Source organism: Staurois parvus, unplaced genomic scaffold (assembly GCF_062004578.1).
Source record: "Staurois parvus isolate SC_StPar_1 unplaced genomic scaffold, SC_StPar_1.0 ptg000251l, whole genome shotgun sequence".
Taxonomy (NCBI): Eukaryota; Metazoa; Chordata; class Amphibia; order Anura; family Ranidae; genus Staurois; species Staurois parvus.
The window spans coordinates 3,393,363-3,404,111 of record NW_028318047.1 but is presented as its reverse complement, the minus strand read 5'-3'; positions in this window follow the sequence as shown (position 1 = coordinate 3,404,111).

The following is a 10,749-nucleotide window of genomic DNA, read 5'->3' as shown; positions in this document are numbered from 1 at the left end:
CGTTGCTAGTAGTGATGGAGAGGATGGGGGGGGGCGCAGGCTGGGGGGAAAACCAGGAGCTCGGTTTTGGAAAGGTTTAACTTGAGGAAATGGAGCGACATCCAGTCTGATATGTCGTTCAGCAGGTGGGCGATGCGGGCGGAGAGTGAGGGGGTGAGGTGGGGGGTGGAGAGGTAAAATTGTGTGTCGTCGGCATAAAGGTGATAGTTGAAGCCGTGGGAGTGTATCAGTTTGCCAAGGGAGGAGGTGTAGATGGAGAAGAGGAGGGGTCCGAGGACGGAGCCTTGGGGGACTCCAACAGAGAGGGGGAGGTGGCAGTGTTATAGGTGACGCTGAAGGAGCGTTAGGATAGGTAGGAGGAGAACCAGGAGAGAGCAGCGTCCCTGATGCCAAAGGAGTGCAGTTTGGTAAGGAGGAGGGGGTGGTCGACTGTGTCGAAGGCCACGGAGAGGTCGAGGAGCAGGAGGACTGAGTAATGGCCATTAGCTTTGGCGGTTAGCAGGTCGTTAGTGATTTTAAGGAGGGCGGTTTCAGTGGAGTCTAGGGGACGGAAGCCAGACTGTAGTGGATCAAGGAGGTTGTTATCAGTGAGGTGGGCGCTTAGGCGATTCTAGGACAAGCGCTCAGGGAGCTTGGAAGTGAGTGGTAGCAGGGAGATGGGTCTAAGGTTGTTTAGGTCAGTGGGGTCAAGGAAGGGTTTTTTGAGTATGGGGGTGATGCGTGCGTGCTTCAGGGGGGAGGGGAATGTGCCAGTAGAGAGGGAGAGATTGAAGATGTGGGTGAGGGAGCGAATAATGGAGGAGGGGGGTGACTGGAGGAGTTGTGAGGGGATAGGGTCCAGGGGGCAAGTGGTGAGGCGGGCTTCAGTGAAGACCTTGGTGACCTCCTCAGTGGTAGCAGGGCTGAAGGAGCGGAGTGTTGGGGACGTGATAGTGTGCGGGGCGTTAGGTATGGTGGGGGGGCAGTGCGGTTATGAGGTCAGAGGAGGGGAGAGTTGAGGGGGTGATGGAGGGAGGGGGGCTAGGTGGAGAGGTAGATTGTGAATTGATAATGTCTTTACAGATTGCGTCATTCTTGTTTTGGAAATTATTGGCAATCTTGTGGGCGGTGAGTGAGGTATTGAGTGGAGGTGGGGGGGGAGAGAGTAGGGATTTGAAGGTGGAGAAGAGCCGGCGAGGACAAGTGGAGAGGGTGTTGATGAGGGTTACGAAATAGGCTTGCTTGGCAGCGTGGAGGGAGGTGGTGTAGGTGAGGAAGGTGGCTTTGTAGAGGGAGAACGCACGAGGGGATCTGGTTTTGCGCCATAATCGCTCCAGCACGCGACTGCGTCGTTTGAGACATTTTGTATATATATATATATTTGTTGATCACTCATTCACTTGTTTATCACTGATCATCTGATTACACTTTGTGGCTATGTGGATGATTTATTGTTTACAATTATTTTTGGCCACGTTTTTACATTTGTTGCTGTTTTAGCACTTTTTCATCTTTACATTTGGGGATGAGGTATATTTTATTTTTATTTTCATCCTAATACTTCATTACATTTATATGTTTATTGTTTATTTATCTATGCACTGAGTAGCCCAGCGCCAATCCATCATTCATTTTTTTGCTGTATCCCAATAGACATCAATAGAACTACCTGCATGGGGATGCATAGGACAAGTATACATCCCCATGTGGGTGCAGTGGAGTACAATATTGTATGCCCTGTGTGAAGGAGGTCTTGCTCTATCCAAAATGAATCTTTGTACAGCACTACAGAACAAATAGAATGTACTGTACACCAACATCATGTGACATCTTCTATAAAACTTTAGTAAATAGCAATATCCATGGCTGTGCCACCAACAGGGCCAACTGAGGCAGCTGGTCCATCCTCAGTGCAGCTCAGTCACTCTTACCAAACTGCAAACTCAGCATTATTGAGTGTTCTGTCTGGACTCATTGGTATCACACAGGTAGGTACAGCAGCTGAGCCTCTTTAGTGATGCTCAGCATGTTACCTCTACAGGGTTGCATAGGTTTGGATGTGTGGATGCATGTGGGTGTTTGTCCCCAAATTCACACAGTGTGGGTTGGGGACACAAACCCAGACCCACACAGCTAACAAACTGGGTGCAGCGACTGTGTTCATGCAGTAGCTGTGTCCCAATTGACATCAATGGGACTGCCTGCACAGGGATGTATGGGACACCTGTGCATATCGGTGCCGGTAAACATATTCCTTGCATTGGCACATGCTTTGTTACTCCCCATGTGAATGAGGCCTTAGGAGGAAGAGGGTTCACCCTTGAAATACATCAGCCAGGATGCACATTCTCGACAGCAAACACATGCCTGTTAGAATCAACAGTTGGTGATCGCCTGTATCCAGTTGGTTGAGCAGGACTCGCCTTGGATGGATTTTATGTGATATGCTGATTTCCAAAGTATCCTTGTGAGTATAAGATATTGTCATTTAACCTCGTGCGCTGGCGCCTCCTGGCCCTTTGAGGGGTTTGTGACCTCGGGAGGCAAGGTGAAGTTTAAGGTCATGTGACTGCCATGATTGGCTGTCACAGCAGTCACATAATTGGAAAGCTCCCGATCGCAGGTATCGAGACCTTTCCGTGAGACGCTAGTAAATGTTCTGGGAGCATGCAGCGCATGTGCTCTCAGCACATGTTTGTGTACATTGGGTATGCAAATATGCGGCCTCTCAGCCTCAAGGACCAGCTGCTGAGAGGCCACATATTAGCGTACCATCGGCGCCAAGGAGTTAGTTAAGATTTATAGATGATATCACTTAATGCTGCCAGTGCACTTTTTATTTGTTCTGTAGTGCTGTGGAAAGATACTCAAGTTTCGAGAGAGCGGAAAGGCCATGGATATCATTGCTCTGGGAAGCTTCCTTCACACTGGAGTTTATTTACTAAAGCTGGAGGGTGCAAAATTAGATGCCCATGTGCATAGAAAGCATTCAGCTTTTAGGTTTTATTGCCAAAACTTAATTGAACAAGCTGAGGTTAGAAATTGCTACCATGCACAGCTGCGCCAGATTCTGTGTGAACCAGTTTTAGTAAATCTATCCCCTTGTGTATTGAGTGTTTTAGTTAGTTGATCATTGCTGTGTAGTTTGAGTTAGGGATGCACCAATACCAGTTTGTTAAGAACGCGTATGAGTACCGATACTTTTTAACAGGTACTCGCCGATACCAATTACCGATACCTATTTTTCATGCAGTGCAATGTGATTTGAGCCCAAACAAAATGAATGGGCTCAACTTGAACTGCAAAGAATCACATGTGACTTGAACAGGAATGCAGTGCGATCCCTGTCTGACTCAAGTACAGTTTCTGGCACTGCTCCTCTGTGAAACCAGGCTGGAGTTACTATGACAGCCTGGCTTCACACAGTGAAGCAGGAAACTGGCCTACCTGACTCCTACACTGACCTACCTGACTACTACACTGACTGACCTTCCTGATTCCTACACTGACCTACTTGACTCCTACTAACTCTGACTGGAAAGTCCTGCACATCTGCTAGGAAGTGATCTCCTGCCCTCAGTACAGCCCTTACCCACAGTACAATGTAGATCAGTGGATCCTCCTCACCTCTCCATGTCCTCCATCGTTATCCTGATCAAGGCTCTGCCCAGCACTGGGCAGTACTGTTTTGGGGTCCCACCACCCAGCGCTCTTTGGTATCCCTCGCAGGAAGGACCAACACACCTACTCTACTGAGCACTGCCCCTCCTTTATCAGATTCCCCCATCAGAGCTCCCATACATCTGATTTCCCCATCAGAGTCCCCCCTACATCAGATCCCCCCATCAGAGATCCCATACATCAGATTCCTCCATCAGAGTCTCCATGCATCAGATTCCCCCATCAGAGTCCCCCTTACATCAGATTCCCCCATCAGAGTCCCCCTTACATCAGATTACCTCATCAGAGCCCCCATACATCAGATTCCTCCATCGGAGCCCCCATGCACCAGATTTTTGCATCAGAGCCCCCAAACATCAGATTCCCCCCATTAGAGCCCTCCTTATATCAGATTCCTCCATCAGAGCCCCCCTTACATTGGATTCCCCTATCAGAGCCTCCCTTACATCAGATTCCCCCATCAGAGCCCCCCATACATCAGATCCTCCACCTGAGCCCTTTTACATCAGATCCCCCTTACATCATATTCTCCATCAGTGCCCCCCATACATTTAAATTCCCCCATCAGAGCCCCCCATACCTTTAGACTTACTCTATAGAGCCCAGGAGGTAGGGGGCGGGAGCTGGGAAGCCTGGGAGGAGAAGCATGCTGCAGGGTAGGGCACACATGTGACATCATTGTTTGCTATGACATCCTAACAACCAATGAATGCAGGTTCCTGAGGATTCAGAGCAGCAGAATGGCTGGCTGATGGTCCAGACTGGACTGTCAGTCAGTCTGCCATTGGCTGCAATGAAGCACATCCCCCACCTTAGGGCACTGCCAGAAGAGGAGTACAGGGGAGCTGGGATATACATTACTGAGTAATTTCTCCTCGCATTTGGCGAGTGGGCGAGCGGCTTTTTCAAGCCCTGCTGTAACAGCCAGGCAACCAGCAATTTCCACAGCCTGTAAATCCTTGCACTCTTGATCAGCAGATACAGGTACAATGTCAGGCTTCTGCGAACTATCAGGGAAAGCTATCTGTCTGTACCTCCGATACGGGCAGGCAGTTACTGAATGACAAGAAGCTCATTAGAATATGAGAGCACTCACCAGCACCCTCGCAGCTCATTGAGAGCTACAAGCCATCATCTGCAAAGGCTGACTTGTAGGCATTCATTCACAGAACAATGTGAATGAATGACATTGTCTTGGGGGCTGAGCCCCACACAGCTGCACTCTTTTCAAATTGTGACAGTAGGTGCAGGGAGAAGATCCCAACCCGCTGTCACAGAGGGAGAGCTGGAGGAGCAGGAACATGTTACATGTTCCACCCTAAAAATGGGTGGAACGTGTAATATGTTTCCAAAGGTGAACTTATCGTTTCATTTCAGTGTCTAGCAAATTAAATGACTACCATTTAAAAGCCCGGACTAATTCTTCATGGTAGGCATGATTTGGGTGTAGCAAGGGTGTGCTCCTCTTCACTCCCTGACAACATTGATACTTTTTTTTTCTTTTACATTGACTAGCCCTGAGTAATATCAGTATAGGGTCGCCCTAAACCTCCAAACTTTTAAAAAAAGAATTGAAAGTATAGTTGAAAGCAAAACTTTATTTTTTAGATTGTGAGTAAATTGGAGGAGGCTTAGAACACCTGTCCAGTTTTTATTGCTGTTTGTCTCCATAAGGCCTCTTTCACACAGGCGTTCCATATGTCAGTTTTTCATCTGTCTGTTTATAGATGAAAAATGGACACCCTTGTATTTCTGTGGATTAGCGGATGTAAATAAGTGATCATCTGTTTACATCCATTGATGTCCATATCCGTTAACATCTGTTTTTTTGAACAGAAGAAAACCCTATTTTCCTTCCGTTACAAAAAAAGGAACGGACGAAAAACAGAATGTAAGGGGATGAAAACAGACAAAAATTAATGTAAACAGATGTAAAACGGATGAAAACCAGATGAAAAAACTGATGTAAACTTATGAAAAAAAGGGTGTAAACTGATGATAAATGGATTCAAACTGATCCATTTTTTCTTTGAAAAAACGTCACTGAAGTGATGAAAAATACAGAACGCCCATGTGAAAGTACCCTAGGGGTTTGTTAACACTTCCAGCAGTCTCTGAAAAGCATTCCATGGTAGATAGCTTTTTAGAGAGCGGTACAGGAGTGACTGACAGGTATTTAGAAGGTAATCCTGCCACCTCCTGAATACATTTTTTTTTTGACAGATAAATGGGATTTTTGGCGTTGAATACTACTTTACAACTGCAAGCCTAGCTATTGACTTGCACTTGCTGTGCAGCCCCCTTCACCTGAACACGGCAGGGAGTACAATGTTTGCCACGGTGCTCCACATAGCGACACAAATGCTCCTGTGCACAGGACTGTCTGGTAACCATTAAACTATGTGACTGATGTGGTGGGGTAAGGTAGGAGACCTTTAAAAAAGCTCCTTGACCGCTCTATTTCACCGCAAATCTAAGCTAGGCCTTAGAGAGATTCACTACCTCTATTTGTCCTGGTAACCATTACAACAAAAGTGAAGGAAAAACCCAATTTTGGGTGGTCACCATTGCATATCTTCCAAAGGGGCACACTAGTTCTGATAACCTTGGTGTCTACCAGAGATTTCTCTCACTTTGAAGAGTTTTGAAGGGAAATCTCTCCAACGAACAGAGATGACAAAAAAGGACAGGGGTTAAAACCCTCCCTTACTCTATTCAAAGGGAAAAGAAAAGTGTTGCCTCCAGTCATATGTTCTCCACAGCTACTGGTGAGACAAAAAATAAACCGCATGCTCTTTGTTTTCATTAGTGATCGGTGTCTTGGCAGAGCAAAGTTTGAGACAGGCAGAAGGCCAGAGAATAGTCAAAGTCCAGGCTGAGGACAGGGTAGTCAGCAGGCAAGAGGATAACATGAACAGAGTTTTCAACTGGGCCGGAGACACGAACAAGCTTAAGCAATCCAGGTCAGATACAGGTAAAGCAGAAACAACAATAACCTCAGGCACTAGATAGATGGCAAGAAGACACAGCACCGGCCACCATAAGGTAAGGCATTTAAATATCCTCCAAGGTCAGTGTGCACGCCCAGCTTCAGAGACACATGCCAATGCATGCTAACTGACCAGACTCCAGGATGAATAGACGCAGACCGTGGAGGTACTGTAAGACTCGCACCCACCAAAATCTCTATAGGGAGGAGAGCTCTTCTTTATTTTGGTTCCAGCAGTAAATATGAGGTGAAGCCTGGATCAGGATAACTGCTCTGAAGCACACACCAGATTTCTAGTATCTCATGTTTACTTTACAACTTACCTTTCAGCAAAGCTACAATGTTACAAATATCTGTGATTAGCAGCTGCAAAGGAGACCTGTGCAGATAATCACAGTGGAAGAAATATTATTAAAGGTCCTGTTCACTTCTAGTTCATATTCATTGTTTTCTATCTCTTGTCCTGATGAAGGGACATTTTTGGACCTCTAAAACGCACTGGATACTCTTTTGATGACTCCCTAGACCATGGTTTCTTAACCAGGGTTCCTCCAGAAGTTGCTAGAGGTTCCTTAAGCAATTTTTACCTCTCAGGTAAGTTCCCACTGAAATCATTGATCTTTTTAGCTATCTGTAAGGGGATATTTCTTCCCAATGACCACAAGTGTAAGGAGCATTCTCCCCAATGACCATCTTACTAATGTATCATGAGTTATAGATATAATATTTTTTTATCAGGGGTTCCTTGAGATTGGAAAGTTATGTCAAGGCTTCCACTATGTTGAAAAGGTTGAGAAAGACTGCCCTAGGCACTGAGTGGGATTAAGTCGTATCTGGACCTTCTAGAAGTGGTGTGGCACTTCAATTCACATTTTTGTTACCTTACACTACAAGCCAAGGATACTATGGAGAACCTCTCGGGTGTAGAAGCCACATGCCCATGAACTAGATCACCCACATCAACATCACTATATTAAAGTGGTTGCAAATCTCAGACATGAAAAATCAACAAAGCATATTCCTCTGTAGCAGGGTTTCGCAACCTGGGTTCCTCCAGAGGTTGCTAGGGGCTCCTTGAGCAATGAGAACTTCCTGCCTCTGACACCATTGATATTTTTAGCTATCTGTAAGGGGGTATTTCTTCCCAATGACCACAAGTGTAAGGAACATTCTTTCCACTTATCATCACACAGAGGAGTTGTAGGAGTTGTAGTAATTTTTAGTGGGGTTCCCTGAGACTTGAAAGTTATTATATCAAGGGTTCCTCTGTGCTGAACAGATTGAGAAAGACTGCTCTATAGTGTGTACTTGTCTTAATCCAGAACACTAAGGGTTTCATTTACTAAAGCTAGAGAGTGCAAAGTCAGGCTCATGTCTGAATAGAAACCAATCAGCTTCCAGGTTTAATTGCCAAAGCGTAATCGAACAAGCTGAGGTTAGAAGATGATTGGTTTCTATGTAGAAGTGAGCCTGATTTTGCACTCTCCAGCTTTAGTAAATACCCCCCTAAGTGTCATTTCTGACTGCTACCTCCTTCCTCTGCTATCAGCATAAATTACTTCTGACAAGTTTTCTTGACACGAAGAAAAAAATGGTGACGGGGAGAGCACAGCCTGTGATTGACAGCCTGAGCTCTGTTCCTGTGAGCTGTGTGGAGGAGGGTGTGTCTCTTCCCTCCAATCAGCTCTCAGAGCTCTCCTCACTGATGTTACTGCAGCTCCCCATGCTCTGCTTTTCAGAACTGAGAGATCCTGTGTAAGTTCTGCATTTTGAATGGCTGTAGAGAAGAGAAGACTGCAGATAAATAGGCATAAGGTATGTAGGAGGATTTGTTTAATCTCTATGTATCACCTGAGGTCAGCACTTCACTGGGTATATGGAGGGGTTTACAACAATTTTAAGATAGGATAGCAATACCAACAAGATAATGTTGTGGGGGCAGAGCTATTTTTCTGCCCACCTTAATTAGATTTTAGCACCTTGTATGTGTAACTGTCACCTAGAAATGAGGTTTGGGTTTGTGGCAACACAGGATTCAACACGCCAAATCTCCAGGTAGGTAGGAAGTTATTCATTTAGAGAAGGTGTTACTACAGCCATTAAATGCGACAGCTTCCTGCTCATGGCCCTCATTTGATGCTAGGCCATTGGCATCCTAGCAACCAAAAATGCCCCATTCAGCTGCCCTCAGGGAGATTCCTCAGACTATAGATAAAGAGGCAAGGATGCTGGCTGTCATCATTGGTGAAATATAGCCATGGCGTCATCCAGTATGCCATCCCTTTGTTTGCATTCAGCTGCCCTCTGAAGATTCCCCAGAATGTAAACAGAGACACGGATGCTGGCTGATGTCATTGGGCAACTATAGCCATGGCATAATCCAGCATGCCCACCCATTTGTTTACATTCATCTGTGATGAAAGTCTGTCAAGAGAAGACAATTGACACGGGTCGTTATTTACATGTCATGGAATCAGCATTCATTGTAATTACTGAAGGATCTGCATCACCAGATGACAATGGATACATGCTTTGTGGCATTTTTGGGGGGGATTAATGAAGGACAGAACAGTAAAGGGGGGTCATTACTCATTCATGCAAGGGCAAGGATTGAATATCTAAAGGCCCCCTTACCTTAAAAGGGGCTTCCAGATACCCCCCCTTGCAGACCTCCACATCCACTAAGGTCATTGTCAAAATCAACATTGGAACATGGTGCCTTGCAAGGGGGTTACATGCAATTAGGGAGTCCAGCCGGTCCTGGACACAGAGATGGCATTTCTGGCCACATACAAACTAGCAGCAGCTAATCTGCACATCTGAACACAGCCGCCTATCTTCCCCCATTCATTCATGTGAACAAACCCTAAAGAATAAGGCTGAAACCACATGTGAATTTTGCCCAGATGTGCTTTCTAAGACTCATGAACACTTGATATTTTTACAGCTTTTGTTTTTGGCTTTTGACATTTTTTTCTACAGCTAATAAACCCCCCAGCATGTTATCCTATGTGTCCATACACACATAGACTGTAGTCAATGTTTTTTTGGCAGGGATGTTTTTGGCTGGAAAAAAAACCCAGGACTAGTGGGTTTCTAGAGGAGTTTTTTAGCTGTAAAAATGCTCTAACACTGAAAAACATGTCAAAACATGGTAAAATGCAGCAAACCGGCGTTTCTGGCCAAAAAAACACAAATCCGGAAAACACAGGAAAATGCCGTTAAACGCAGCATAACACTGCTAAACGCTAATGCAAAAACGCTTAAAAAAGCTGAAAAACTCACATTTTTAATGTAACTTTACACAGCTAACGTTACGAGCATTATCAAAATGTCCAGTGTGCATGAGGCCTAATAGGCCACATGCACACAGCAAGCTTTGCTAACTCTCCTAGAAGCCTTTCCTCCTGGCAGCAGTATTTTAACAGAAAAAAAGCTTAACGCTTGTAAAAGTATGTAATGCATTTAGACTTGTCAAGCACTTGGGTGTTAATTAATTTCATTGGCCAGAACAATAATTTATTGTGGCCAATGAAATGAATTAACGCTCAATCGTTAAGGCACGTTTGTACATGTTTACACGCATTTACAGACATGAAGCGTTTTTCCTGCCAAAATGCTGCTGCTTTTGGGGATTTTTTTCTGCCTCTAAACACCTCTAAATGCCTATGTGTGCATGGAACTGGAGCATGTAAAATCTGCTGCAGCTCTACCTTAGAAACCAATCAGCTTCCAGTTTTTATTGTGAAAGCATAATTATTCAGCTTCATGCACACAGGCCTTTTTTTATCCACTTGAAAACAGGGCACTTATACCCCCTTCCTGCCCAGGCCAATTTTCAGCTTTCAGCGCTGTCACACTTTGAATGACAATTGCGCAGTCATGCAACACTGTACTCCTATGTATATGTAAGACAGATAGAGCGTTCTTTTGGTTGTATTTAATAACCTCTGGGTGTTTTATTTTTGCTAAACAAACCAAAAACAACTGAAAATTTTGAAAAAAAAATTTTTTTTCTTAGTTTTTGTTATAAAATTTTGTAAATAAGTGATTTTTCTCCTTCACTGATGTGCGCTAATGAGGCTGCAGTGATGGGCATT